This window comes from Coregonus lavaretus, assembly GCF_964263955.1.
Source record: "Coregonus lavaretus genome assembly, chromosome: 26".
Taxonomy (NCBI): domain Eukaryota; kingdom Metazoa; phylum Chordata; class Actinopteri; order Salmoniformes; family Salmonidae; genus Coregonus; species Coregonus lavaretus.
Window position 1 is genome coordinate 11,981,275 of NC_140013.1, and position 15,715 is coordinate 11,996,989.

Genomic DNA, 15,715 nt, shown 5'->3' on the forward strand with positions numbered 1-15,715 from the left:
TATCACAGAGAAGTGTCACTTTGAATTCTGGTTTGATCCACTTGAGTTCTAGTTATTTAACATAACTACTATACGTTGGTATATGTTGTGTGTGATGACTTCTGTCATCCTTATTCAATAGTGGACTGAGACAGAGCATCCTTCTCTCCATCCCATCTAAGTCTACCCCTGTAATCAGTGTCTCACTTTATCTGCTCTGACCTTGATCCAGTGGAAAATGCAAGAGTTCAAAGGGTGAGGTGCAGCAGTTCTCCCTTGTACTCCAAAGAGATGACCGCAAGTGGTTCATACTGTACAATGTATCCAAAGAAGACACATAACTGAACATAAATTGTTGATTTACTTTTCAAATATGTTCGCTTTCTATGTTTTGTCTCTATAAATACAGTAAACTGACAATATATTTCTTCTCTGATTTCTTATTGTTTCTGCTGTATGTTGATATTGACCTCCCCTGGGTACAATGTGCATCTCATGGAATCATCACTCATTGATGTGAATTGATCCGATCAACTCATTATCAACTCCCTGAGTTACATCTCTAGAATGGTGAAGCTAGGTCTGTTGATATGGTCTTACTGGTTTGTTGGGGTAAAGTGTTAGGGTGAAGAGGAGAGATACAGCACACTCTATTGGCCCGTATTACTTCAGCGTCAATTTCCACTGGGCACAAACTGGTTGAATCAACGTTGTTTCCATGTCATTTCAATGAAATTATGTTGAACCAATGTGGAAAAGACATTGAATTGACGTCTGTGCCTAGTGGGTTGTCTCCTTGTGCTGTGCTGTGCTGTGGTCTCACTTTAGCTGACTGTGGCCGTTAGTTTCCGCAAGAACTCCCCTGTGTCTGGAAGAAACCGTGTCACAAGGGAACTCTCCACACAAGTGACGCCGGACATAGTCCCCTTCACACTGTCGAGTTCACTGAAGGTCCCTTCAAACTGTCAGCCTTAGTTGGAAAAGTAGCCTGTCCTCAAGCCAAGACTTCCTACATAAATGTTGCATTCCTGTCAATTAGCTAAGGCCAGGCAGACAGAGTACAGACATTCAGATACATGCAGAGCACAAAGTAATGCAGAAAAAGTTTTTGATGTTAAAATATTATTTTCCAGAGCTGGTTCAAGGGACTTTCAAAAGGACAGAATAAATGGCAGATTGGTTCTGCTTGTGAAATGATGTGGTGTCCCTGAACTTTTCAACTAGTTGTTGTTGAATATAATGCCTTTTAAATTGTCTGGTTCCACCAGTGCCCCAATGTAGTGGCTTCTCGTTTGAAGTTCTCCGCACCCTATGAGTTAAATGCTGTGTTGGGAAGATGAGGAGTCGGCCTAGGCGAAACATTTTTTTAAAAGCAATGGAAAAACTCATAATAGCAATAAGGTACTTTATCTGCATCAATTTAACCCAGATTTCTTGGCAAAAATAGTTTATCTGCAGGTACTGTAAGCTTTAACCCTCCAGACATCAACAGGCTTTCTGAAATACCATAACCCAGGCAAAAGTAGGGGTGTTAACTGGGTGTCTTAGCTGAATTCCCTAACCAGGCCCCTCATAATGCCATGGCCAGTTTCCTCTACACTGCCACTCTTACCCAAGTCGTTGTGGTAATTTAGAATAAGTTCAATCAATTTCCCTGCCAAAATCGAGGTAAACGAATAGAACAGAACTGAACAGATAAATACGACTGACACGGCAGAGGAATCCCTGAAAAGCACTCGGGGGAGAGAGATGGGAAAGCAGTGCTCAGTGATGCAAAACTCACACTGTCTCTGTAATCATCTGTGATCTTTTATGATGAGTCTCCCTTCTAAATTATATTGAATATATGATTTAAATAATCAATTATTCTTTAAAAACACATTAAAGCATGATTTTACATTAAATATGTGCTAAAATAGTTTGTGTTCGTTTTTGTAAAATTTTCCCCCACTAAATAGGAGCAGCTGGAATGTGCGTAGGACAGATGGAAGTTTCCACCTCGATTATTTTAATGCTAAATATAGCTTCTCAAAAATTAAAAGACCTTTGGGACTGCTTGCAAAGTGCATGTGCATGAGCGACAGAGACGAGCTAGGAGGACGAGGCTTCAAAAGACTGCTGTGATAGCTGGTTCTGGGGAAATTGATGAATTAATGATGGAGATATTTGAGAGAGAGAGAGAACGCACTGGCAGACAGTTGCCTGCTCAGGACACACTAACAGTACCCAAAAGAGAAGCTCGTGGCGGTTGAGCCGAGTTCATGCCAAAACACCTCGGTCCAATGTCTGGTCATGGCTGTTTGGGAATCGGGGGTTTGGTAGCCTAGCTGTTAAGAGCATTGGGCAAGTAACCGAAAGGTCGCTGGTTCGAATCCCCAAGCTGACAAGGTGAAAAACTGGTCGATGTGCCCTTGAGCAAGGCACTTAACTCTAATTGCTCTGGAAAAGAGCATCTGCTAAATAACTAAAATGTAAATCTCATTGTCATCAAACTGAGCTGTGATTAAGAATACACACTTATTTTATTGGATAGAGATAGATAGGAAAGATAGGAGAGAGTTCGTGTCAGAAATGCAGTGGATTCAAACTCTTGCCGAGACGGTATATACAGTGGGGAGAACAAGTATTTGATACACTGCCGATTTTGCAGGTTTTCCTACTTACAAAGCATGTAGAGGTCTGTAATTTTTATCATAGGTACACTTCAACTGTGAGAGACCTGTCTTTTATGTGGATTTCCTGTCCCTGTACGTTGCTCCCAGTGCTTATACATCTTTTAGGCGGATGTTGTCCTCCTGTAGTAGCATCCCGAGAATGTCCTCAACTTGTAGTTTTGAAATTTTATGGCATTGCAGGGGAGTGTTGAGAAATTTCCCGTGTCTATCTATCTGTAATACAGAGACAGTCCTGCTTCTGTTTTGTGGGTGGCACTGTGTGCTGTTTTCGAAGGATGGGTCCTGGCCTCTCGGGGGGCCTAGGGATCCGGGGGGCCGGGGTGGTATGCCGATCACTGGGATGACAACCCAACTTAGTAGCAATGCAAATATCATAGTACAGCTATATGGACACTCAATCACTATGGTATTTTACAAATATACTTCTCCCATGGGCAAAGAAACTAAAAAGGAGTGATGATATTAATTAACAGTAATTTCGATCCGAATGTGCAAATTGTCCAAACCCATCCGCAAGATAGATGGATGATTTTAAATATGTTATTGGACCATAAACAGATATGGCTCATTAACCTTTACGGACCAAATAATGATGATCCACACTTCTTTGACAATATATATAATAAATGATCAACCCTGCAAGCAATACAAGACTCTATTATTATGGTGGGAAATTATATTACTGTTAAATAGCTCAATGGACCGTAAAGGAAATCACACTACAAACTATCACCCTCATGCTCTTAAGGAAATCATGAATGTCATGGATACATTAGAAGTAGTAGATATATGGAGGCTTAAATATCCTGACCTAGTGAGATATACAGTACATGGCGGAGACTCAATCAAGCTAGTCGTCTTCACTTCTTTCTTATGTCATTCTCGTTGGCACAGAATGCGGTCGGACCATCACATAATTGGCATATACATTACTCTTACTGAATTGGAAATTTAATCAAAGCCTATATATTTTTTTTTCTGACATAACATAGGTACAGCAAATCCCCTAATTGTATGGGACACTTTTAAATGCGCCTTTAGAGGCCATGCAATTCAGTACTCATCTCGAAAACAAAAGCAATTTAGGTCAAAAGAGTCCATACTAACAAAGGAAATAGAAGGTCTAACAGAACAGATAGATAGCAATAAAAACTGTAACATACAGGCTTATAATAAATTAGAGGAAAAACTAAAATAAATGGAAAAACTTATTCAAGAAAGATCAAGTGGACTGGATGGAATATTGGGAAAAATGCACCAAATTATTTTTTAATCTTCAACATAGAAATACTACCAAAAATAATTTACTGAAACTGGTTACAAATGACGGAGTCACCCATGATTCACCAAATGATATTTTGAAGGAGGAAGCAAAGTACTTTAAGCATATGTTTTCGTTTCAGTCGCCTCCATCTCCTCTAACTGAAGCTAATTGTAGGGATTTTTTTCTATTGATAATGTAAAATTAACAGCCATACAGAAAGATTCATGTGAAGGTGAAATTACAGAGGAGGAACTTCTGGATGCAATTAAAGACTTTAAGTCCGGGAAAACTCCAGGGTTGGATGGCATACCAGTCGAGGTATACCAAACCTTTTTTGATATACTCAGAGGACCGTTATTAGCATGTTTTAACCACTCCTATGTAAATGGTAGATTATCAGACACTCAAGAAGAAAGTCTGATTTCATTATTACTGAAACAGGATACATTTGGGAAATATAAAGATCCTGCCCATAAAAAAATTGGAGGCCCCTTACACTTGATGTAAAAATTCTAGCAAAATGTATAGCGCATAGAATTAAAAAGGTATTGTCGGACATTATTCATTCTAATTAGACAGGTTTTTTACATGGATAATACATTTTAGATCATATAAGGCAAGTACTGGAAACAATAGAAGACTATGAAAAATCTGGGAAACCAGGCCTGCTATTCATAGCAGACTTTGAAAAGGCATTTGATAAAGTACGACTGGCGTTTATATATAAATGCCTGGAGCATTTCAATTTTGGAGAATCTCTTATAAAATGGGTTAAAAACATGTATAGTAACCCTAGGTGTAAAATAGTAAATAATGGCTATTTCTCAGAAAGTTTTAAACTGTCAAGAGGAGTAAAACAAGGTTGCCCAATATCGGCATATCTATTTATTATGGCCATCGAAATGTTATATATTAAAATCAGATCCAACAATAATATCAAGGGATTAGAAATCCAGGGTTTAAAAACAAAGGTGTCATTGTACGCTGATGATTCATGTTTTCTTTTAAATCCACAACTTGAATGCCTCCACAGCCTCATAGAGGATCTAGATACATTTTCTAACCTCTCTGGATTACAACCAAATTATGATAAATGTACTATATTACGTATTGGGTCACTAAAAAATACAATTTTTACATTACCACGTAGTTTACCAATAAAATGGTCTGATGGTGATGTGGATATACTCGGAATACATATCCCAAATGAAATAAATGATTTCACTCCAATACATTTTACTAGAAAGTTAGCAAAAATAGATAAGATCTTGCTACGATGGAAAGGTAAATACCTGTCTATTTGTGGAAAAATCACCCTGATTAACTCTTTAGTATAATCCCAGTTTACCTATTTGCTTATGGTCTTGCCTACACCTAGCGAACAGTTTTTTAAATTATATAAGAAAAACATATTCCATTTTATTTGAAATGGTAAGCCAGACAAAATTAAACTGGCCTATTTATATAATGAATATGAATTCGGAGGACATAAATTATTAAATATTAAAGCATTAGACCTATCACTAAAAGCTTCAGTCATACAAAAGTTATACTTAAATCTGAACTGGTTCTCTAGCAAATTAGTCAGATTGTCTCACCCAATGTTTAAGAATGGCCTTTTTCCCTTTATTCAGATTACAACCTCTCACTTTCAGTTATTTGAAAATGAAATAATCTCCCAAATATCACTATTTCTAAAACAAGCCATAGAAAATTGGTTGCAATTTCAATTTAATCCTCCAGAAACAACAGCACAGATAATGCAACAAAATTGTGGTTAAACTCAAATATACTAATTGATAAAAAAACGTTATTTTTTGAAGACATTTAAAAAAAGGGATTAATCTTCGTAAATGATATCATAGGTAGGACTGGTGGAGTTGTGTCACACATGCAGCTAACAAAAACATATGGAAATGTCTGCTCTACCCAAAATTACAACGAAATAATTGCAGCATTACCACAAAAATGGAAGAGGAAAGTGGAAGGGGGAAAAAGTAAGGAACTGTCGGCCCTGAATTAAATAACATAATTGGTTAAAGAAAATTGTGATAAATAAAAAAGTATACCAGTTTCATTTAATGACCAAAGGATTGACAGCCGTCCCATATAGATTGCAAAATAGTTGGGAAGAGATTTTTGATGTACCGATTCCATGGCATAGTGTTTATGAACTGATACGTAAAACAATGGCGGATTCAAAACTTAGAATTTTTCAATTAAAATTATTATATAAAATTCTTGCTACCAATAGGATGTTATTTATATGTTGGATACGATCTTTCCAGCTCTGCAGATTTTGCTGCGAAGAGACAGAATCATTAGATCATTTGTTTTGGTACTGTCCATTTGTATCTTGTTTCTGGTCACAGGTCCAGGACTGACTGAAGGATTACAATATTTACCTGGAGCTACCCCTGCAGATAGCACTACTGGGTGATCTGAAAAGTCATAGTCAATCGATCAATAATATAATAATACTTTTAGCAAATCATTTTATTTTCAATTTACAATCTGTAGAAACAATGAGAATAGAAGGGTTCAGAACTTTTGTGAAACATCACAGTACAGTTGAAAAATATATGGCAAATAGAAATCCAATATGGATGGTGTTAGGAGATAGATGGGAGGTGTTGAATGGAGCTGAAGGATGGGACTAATAACAACTAACAACAACTAATAACAACAAGATAACTAATGTAAAGCATACCGTGTCCATAATAAGTATATACAGTGGGGAGAACAAGTATTTGATACACTGCCGATTTTGCAGGTTTTCCTACTTACAAAGCATGTAGAGGTCTGTAATTTTTATCATAGATACACTTCAACTGTGAGAGACGGAAAATCCAGAAAATCACATTGTGAGAGAACAAAAATCCAGAAAATCACATTGTATGATTTTTAAGTAAATAATTTGCATTTTATTGCATGACATAAGTATTTGATCACCTACCAACCAGTAAGAATTCCGGCTCTCACAGACCTGATGGTTTTTCTTTAAGAAGCCCTCCTGTTCTCCACTCATTACCTGTTTTAACTGCACCTGTTTGAACTTGTTACCTGTATAAAAGACACCTGTCCACACACTCAATCAAACAGACTCCAACCTCTCCACAATGGCCAAGACCAGAGAGCTGTGTAAGGACATCAGGGATAAAATTGTAGACCTGCACAAGGCTGGGATGGGCTACAGGACAATAGGCAAGCAGCTTGGTGAGAAGGCAACAACTGTTGGCACAATTATTGGAAAATGGAAGAAGTTCAAGATGATGGTCAATCACCCTCGGTCTGGGGCTCCATGCAAGATCTCACCTCGTGGGGCATCAATGATCATGAGGAAGGTGAGGGATCAGCCCAGAACTACACGGCAGGACCTGGTCAATGACCTGAAGAGAGCTGGGACCACAGTCTCAAAGAAAACCATTAGTAACACACTACGCCGTCATGGATTAAAATCCTGCAGCGCACGCATGGTCCCCCTGCTCAAGCCAGCGCATGTCCAGGCCCGTCTGAAGTTTGCCAATGACCATCTGGATGATCCAGAGGAGGAATGGGAGAAGGTCATGTGGTCTGATGAGACAAAAATAGAGCTTTTTGGTCTAAACTCCACTCGCCATGTTTGGAGGAAGAAGAAGGATGAGTACAACCCCAAGAACACCATCCCAACCGTGAAGCATGGAGGTGGAAACATCATTATTTGGGGATGCTTTTCTGCAAAGGGGACAGGACGACTGCACCGTATTGAGGGGAGGATGGATGGGGCCATGTATCGCGAGATCTTGGCCAACAACCTCCTTCCCTCAGTAAGAGCATTGAAGATGGGTCATGGCTGGGTCTTCCAGCATGACAACGACCCGAAACACACAGCCAGGGCAACTAAGGAGTGGCTCCGTAAGAAGCATCTCAAGGTCCTGGAGTGGCCTAGCCAGTCTCCAGACCTGAACCCAATAGAAAATCTTTGGAGGGAGCTGAAAGTCCGTATTGCCCAGCGACAGCCCCGAAACCTGAAGGATCTGGAGAAGGTCTGTATGGAGGAGTGGGCCAAAATCCCTGCTGCAGTGTGTGCAAACCTGGTCAAGACCTACAGGAAACGTATGATCTCTGTAATTGCAAACAAAGGTTTCTGTACCAAATATTAAGTTCTGCTTTTCTGATGTATCAAATACTTATGTCATGCAATAAAATGCAAATTAATTACTTAAAAATCATACAATGTGAGCACTGGGAGCAACGTACAGGGACAGGAAATCCACATAAAAGACAGGTCTCTCACAGTTGAAGTGTACCTATGATCAAAATTACAGACCTCTACATGCTTTGTAAGTAGGAAAACCTGCAAAATCGGCAGTGTATCAAATACTTGTTCTCCCCACTGTATGTACAGTGAGGGAAAAAAGTATTTGATCCCCTGCTGATTTTGTATGTTTGCCCACTGACAAAGACATGATCAGTCTATAATGTTAATGGTAGGTTTATTTGAACAGTGAGAGACAGAATAACAACAACAAAAATACAGAAAAACGCATGTCAAAAATGTTATAAATTGATTTGCATTTTAATAAGGGAATTAAGTATTTGACTCCTCTGCAAAACATGACTTAGTACTTGGTGGCAAAACCCTTGTTGGCAATCACAGAGGTCAGATATTTTTTGTAGTTGGCCACCAGGTTTGCACACATCTCAGGAGGGATTTTGTCCCACTCCTCTTTGCAGATCTTCTCCAAGTCATTAAGGTTTCGAGCCTGACGTTTGGCAACTTTAACCTTCAGCTCTCTCCACAGATTTTCTATGGGATTACGGTCTGGAGACTGGCTTCTTCTTGAGCCACTCCTTTGTTGCCTTGGCCGTGTGTTTTGGGTCATTGTCAGGCTGGAATACCCATCCATGACCCATTTTCAATGCCCTGGCTGAGGGAAGGAGGTTCTCACCCAAGATTTGACGGTACATGGCGCCGTCCATCGTCCCTTTGATGTGGTGAAGTTGTACTGTCCCCTTAGCAGAAAAACACCCCCAAAGCATAATGTTTCCACCTCCATGTTTGATGGTGGGGATGGTGTTCTTGGGGTCAAAGGCAGCGTTCCTCCTCCTCCAAACACGGCGAGTTGAGTTGATGCCAAAGAGCTCGATTTTGATCTCATCTGACCACAACACTTTCACCCAGTTCTCCTCTGAATCGTTCAGATGTTCATTGGCAAACTTCAGACGGGCCTGTATATGTGCTTTCTTGAGCAGGGGGACCTTGCGGGCGCTGCAGGATTTCAGTCCTTCACGGCGTAGTGTGTTACCAATTGTTTTCTTGGTGACTATGGTCCCAGCTGCCTTGAGATCATTGACAAGATCCTCCCGTGTAGTTCTGGGCTGATTCCTCACCGTTCTCATGATCATTGCAACTCCACGAGGTGAGATCTTGCATGGAGCCCCAGGCCGAGGGAGATTGACAGTTATTTTGTGTTTCTTCCATTTGCGAATAATCGCACCAACTGTTGTCACCTTCTTACCAAGCTGCTTGGCGATGGTCTTGTAGCCCATTCCAGCCTTGTGTAGGTCTACAATCTTGTCCCTGACATCCTTGGAGAGCTCTCTGGTCTTGGCCATGGTGGAGAGTTTGGAATCTGATTGATTGATTGCTTCTGTGGACAGGTGTCTTTTATACAGGTAACAAGCTGAGATTAGGAGCACACCCTTTAAGAGTGTGCTCCTAATCTCAGCTCGTTACCTGTATAAAAGACACCTGGGAGCCAGAAATCTTTCTGATTGAGAGGGGGTCAAATACTTATTTCCCTAATTAAAATGCAAATCAATTTATAACATTTTTGACATGCGTTTTTCTGGATTATTTTGTTGTTATTCTGTCTCACACTGTTCAAATAAACCTACCATAAAAATTATAGACTGATCATTTCTTTGTCAGTGGGCAAACGAACAAAATCAGCAGGGGATCAAATACTTTTTCCCCTCACTGTATATATATTCATATGTATGTATGTGTATGTATGTATATATATATATATATATATATATATATATATATATATATATATATTTGCGGGGGAGAAAAACATATGGGGGATTGGAAGTGATGCAGACAATTACATTGATGGAAGTTACAATCTATCTGCAATATTAAAGCTGATCTACCCCCCCCAAAAAAAAATTATAATATATATATATATATATATATAAAAATAAAAATAAATAAATACAGAGACAGTCTTGTATCGTGCTTTATGAAGATTGCTATTTTAGTGCTATACCTTGGTTCTCCATTTTAACACCAACGTATAACGTAAAGCTTGCATGGCAAGCATTTTATGGCTATCATTAAACTTCACAGGTGCAATTCTTATTCGTAACATTTAAACCTACAACACCCATAAGACACCTTGCCTCCTTGTGCGGTAGCCTATCATAATCCTCCAACAGTGTCTGATAGAGGATTATTATGTGTCAGGGCATTAGCAAGGATTGTTTGTTTAGAAACCGAGGGGTCAGGGGAATCAATGGGTCAGAAGGTAGAGTAGTGTGCTCTAATTCCCTTGGCATGGCAGTGAGTGAGCATCCCAGAGGTTTAGTGCTCTCCTGCCCTGGTATGACCACATAGGTGCTGTAATCCACCTCACACACTAGCCACCAACCAGCATCACTTTCTATCTGTATATTGTCTGCATGTGAGCTTTTTCTCAGGTACAAGGATTTATTCAAACTCAACTTTTGTTGTAAAGTCACCATAGTGACATAAAAGTAATATGTCACTTCAAGTAATAATATGTCAGCGTGTGTCATAGTTTGGTTAAATGTCACTATTTTGACATATTCAAATGTAACCATGTTGCTTTTGTACAGTGGGGAAAAAAAGTATTTAGTCAGCCACCAATTGTGCAAGTTCTTCCACTTAAAAAGATGAGAGAGGCCTGTAAAAAATCCAGAAAATCACATTGTAGGATTTTTAATGAATTTATTTGCAAATTATGGTGGAAAATAAGTATTTGGTCACCTACAAACAAGCACGATTTCTGGCTCTCACAAACCTGTAACTTCTTCTTTAAGAGGCTCCTCTGTCCTACACTCGTTACCTGTATTAATGGCACCTGTTTGAACTTGTTATCAGTATAAAAGACACCTGTCCACAACCTCAAACAGTCACACTCCAAACTCCACTATGGCCAAGACCAAAGAGCTGTCAAAGGACACCAGAAACAAAATTGTAGACCTGCACCAGGCTGGGAAGACTGAATCTGCAATAGGTAAGCAGCTTGGTTTGAAGAAATCAACTGTGGGAGCAATTATTAGGAAATGGAAGACATACAAGACCACTGATAATCTCCCTCGATCTGGGGCTCCACGCAAGATCTCACCCCGTGGGGTCAAAATGATCACAAGAACGGTGAGCAAAAATCCCAGAACCACACAGGGGGACCTAGTGAATGACCTGCAGAGAGCTGGGACCAAAGTAACAAAGCCTACCATCAGTAACACACTACGCCACCAGGGACTCAAATCCTGCAGTACAAGACGTGTCCCCCTGCTTAAGCCAATACATGTCCAGGCCCGTCTGATGTTTGCTAGAGTGCATTTGGATGATCCAGAAGAGGATTGGGAGAATGTCATATGGTCAGATGAAATCAAAATATAACTTTTTGGTAAAAACTTAACTCGTCGTGTTTGGAGGACAAAGAATGCTGAGTTGCATCCAAAGAACACCATACCTACTGTGAATCATGGGGGTGGAAACATCATGCTTTGGGGCTGTTTTTCTGCAAAGGGACCAGGACGACTGATCCGTGTAAAGGAAAGAATGAATGGGGCCATGTATCGTGAGATTTTGAGTGAAACCTCCTTCCATCAGCAAGGGCATTGAAGATGAAACGTGGCTGGGTCTTTCAGCATGACAATGATCCCAAACACACCGCCCGGGCAACGAAGGAGTGGCTTCGTAAGAAGCATTTCAAGGTCCTGGAGTGGCCTAGCCAGTCTCCAGATCTCAACCCCATAGAAAATCTTTGGAGGGAGTTGAATGTCCGTGTTGCCCAGCGACAGCCCCAAAACATCACTGCTCTAGAGGAGATCTGCATGGAGGAATGGGCCAAAATACCAGCAACAGTGTGTGAAAACCTTGTGAAGAATAAACAGAAAACGTTTGACCTGTGTCATTGCCAACAAAGGGTATATAACAAAGTATTGAGAAACTTTTGTTATTGACCAAATACTTATTTTCCACCATAATTTGCAAATAAATTCATAAAAAATCCTACAATGTGATTTTCTGGATTTTTTTTCTCATTTTGTCTGTCATAGTTGACGTGTACCTATGATGAAAATTACAGGCCTCTCTCATCTTTTTAAGTGGGAGAACTTGCACAATTGGTGGCTGACTAAATACTTTTTTCCCCCACTGTATATGCAGAGGAAATTCCAACATGTGAGTGTATTCTAATACACATTGCTACCATGAAATCCAAATGATCATGACCCAATAGACTAGAGGGAATAGAGACATGACCTCTTGAACCTGGTAGAGCTGACGATTGGAGGTTATGCCCCTGACCATAGTAATGGCTTCCAATTCCGAGAGTGATTTTATATGGTTGAAGACTATTATGTCTGATGTCTGTGATGGAAACCACTCAATATTACATGGCTCGAAACAGGAAGACCAGGAAAGTGTCTTGACCAGATAATTACCATTCTCAATACATGAAGGATCATTCATATTCTTCTGAATGTAATTTAGAAAAATTGCACATAGTTGCACCCAGCGTGTCGTCTGGCACTCTGCAATTGTGACTTCCACGTTTCATCCCTGTAGCCCAGTTGGTAGAGCATGGCGCTTGCAACGCCAGGGTTGTGGGTTCGTTTCCCACGGGGGGCCAGTATGAAAATGCATGCACTCACTAACTGTAAGTCGCTCTGGATAAGAGCATCTGCTAAAAATGTAAATGTGCTTGGGAATAATACTTTCACTTTGATATATTTAGTGTGCCAGTTTGAGGTGTGCAAAATTAAAATGCTTTGAAAAGGTTTTTCTGTTTATTGACATTTCAATGTTTGTCACGATCGTTATAGGAAGCAGACCAAGGCGCAGCGTGATAGGCGTACATCTTTTAATGAGTACTTTACACTAACAACAAAACGATACGTGAAGTCTAAAGGTTCACCAACACAAACCTATACAGAACAAGATCCCACAAATAACTAGTGCCAACAGGCTGCCTAAGTATGGTTCCCAATCAGAGACAACGAGAATCAGCTGCCTCTGATTGGGAACCACCCTGGCCAACATAGAAAACACGAACTAGAACACAACATAGAAAATCACACATAGAAAATCCACACCCTGGCTCAACATATAAGAGTCCCCAGAGCCAGGGCGTGACAGTACCCCCCCCCAAAGGGGCGGACTGCGACCGCGCCAACCAAACCCAACAGGGGAGGGGCCGGGTGGGCATTCCGCCTCGGAGGCGGATCCGGCTGTGCCGGACTGACGACGCGCACCACTGGCTTGGTGCGGGGAGCAGGAACAGGCCGGACCGGGCTGGCGACGCGCACCACTGGCTTGGTGCGGGGAGCAGGAACGGGTCGGACCGGGCTGACGACGCGCACCACTGGCTTGGTGCGGGGAGCAGGAACGGGCCGGACCGGGCTGGCGACGTGCACCACAGGCTTGGTGCGGGGAGCAGGAACGGGCCGGACCGGGCTGGCGACGCGCACCACAGGCTTGGTGCGGGGAGCAGGAACAGGCCGGACCGGGCTGGCGACGCGCACCACAGGCTTGGTGCGGGGAGCAGGAACAGGCCGGACCGGGCTGGCGACGCGCACCACTGGCTTGGTGCGGGGAGCAGGAACAGGCCGGACTGGACTGTGGAGACGGACTGGAGGTCTGGAGCGAAGAGCTGACACAACCCGTCCTGGCTGAATGCCTATTTCTACACACTCTGTGTGAGGCATCAGCACAGGACGTACAGGGCTGTGCACTCGTACTGGCACTACAGCACGTGGCACTGGCGCAGGATATCCGGGACCGAGGAGGGGCACTGGAGGCCACGAGCGTTGAGCCGGCACACTCCGTCCTGGCTGCATGCCCACCTTAGCACGACACGTGCGTGGTGCTAGCACAGGACGTACAGGACTGTGCCGGACCACTCGCGGCACAGTACGCAGCTCCGCATAACTCGGAACCTGCCCAGTGTCACGCTGCCTAGCCTGAGTACGGGGAGTTGGCTCTGCTCTACCTCTAGGCTCCGCCAACCTCCCTTCCAGCCCCCCAAACCTGGTGGCCTCCTCTCCTAATCCGCCGATACGTCCTGTAGCTGCCTCTAGCATCCCCGTCGTCCATGCCGTGTGCCCCCCCCAAAAAATGTATTGGGGTTGCCTCTCGCCTGTCCGACGACGACCCGGTTGGCGCCGCTTCTCCTCTCCTGCCTGGGCATCCTCCCTCATCGCCCTCCGGTAGCGGACGGCCTCCTCCTCTGTGATTCTCCCCCAACCGAGGAGGACATCTACCAGAGTAACCTCCTGTTCCATACCCGGCGTTTGCTCCTGCACACGCTGCTTGGTCCTATGTTGGTGGGATCTTCTGTCACGATCGTTATAGGAAGCAGACCAAGGCGCAGCGTGATAGGCGTACATCTTTTAATGAGTACTTTATACTAACAACAAAACCACAAAACGATACGTGAAGTCTAAAGGTTCACCAACACAAACCTATACAGAACAAGATCCCACAAATAACTAGTGCCAACAGGCTGCCTAAGTATGGTTCCCAATCAGAGACAACGAGAATCAGCTGCCTCTGATTGGGAACCACCCTGGCCAACATAGAAAACACGAACTAGAGCACATCATAGAAAATCACACATAGAAAATCCACACCCTGGCTCAACATATAAGAGTCCCCAGAGCCAGGGCGTGACAATGTTAGAATCTTTTAAATGTTAAGGGAGGTGGTGTGCTCTCACTGATGGCTGTTTGGCTGTATGTGACGCAGCCAGCGGCTAGTGTATGTTTTCTTTTTACCCCAGAAAACCCAACTCAGGGGACACTATAGTACAACATTAATCAAGCGGCACTGTACTACAAATATGCCTTGTTTGTCTAGATAAATATCACTTTTCTACCTCTGGAACCGGTTGTTCTATTGCAATTTTATGATGTTCCTCTGACATTAAACACAATTAATAGATATTTAGATTATTCAAATTCCTATTAGATTAGATTAAACATAACAGCAGTATTTTATTTAATGTTGCTGTGATTTTCTGATGCTTAGTTTTAAAGAAATCTGTAAAGGAATTATCCAGAGAGATCTTCAGAGAAGCAGCAGAATATAGAGACACGCTACTGCAATAAACATGCCACCAGCTTTTCACAGTCATAGGTAATTCATAACCTGACAGGGTGTTGTGCCTCTCTCTCTCTCTCTCTCTCTCTCTCTCTGCATAGCCCCATATCTTATGTTAAGCCTTGTGAATCAATGCATTTGTCAAAACAAATGATGTAGCTTTGATGTAGTGCTTCATAAACCCATCGATTCGCAGGCTTCGACCTAAGAAGATGTATGTTTCTAAACCTAGAACTGAAGAATATATCCTCAAAAGATCTCAGAATATGTATACAGCACAGATTCAGTCTAGTTCTTGAAATTCAAACTAAACATGAATTAGGTTGTAGCTAAGTGATAGACAGCGACTAGCAACTGTATATTTAGCATGCTGTAGAAGTTCATTACATTCTATTTGACTTCTCCACCAGAGGACAGCCAGGTTAATGTGTGCTGAGTGTCTCAATTGATCCCTAA

General features: G+C 41.9%; 1 protein-coding gene across 1 annotated transcript in view; it reads left to right on the forward strand.

Annotated features, from left to right (window-relative positions):
- Positions 1-15,715, forward strand: part of LOC311101714 (immunoglobulin superfamily member 11-like) — a gene marked incomplete at both ends in the record, with an annotated part of 91,416 nt that overhangs the window by 934 nt on the left and 74,767 nt on the right. The gene's annotated exons all lie outside the window — the stretch shown is intronic.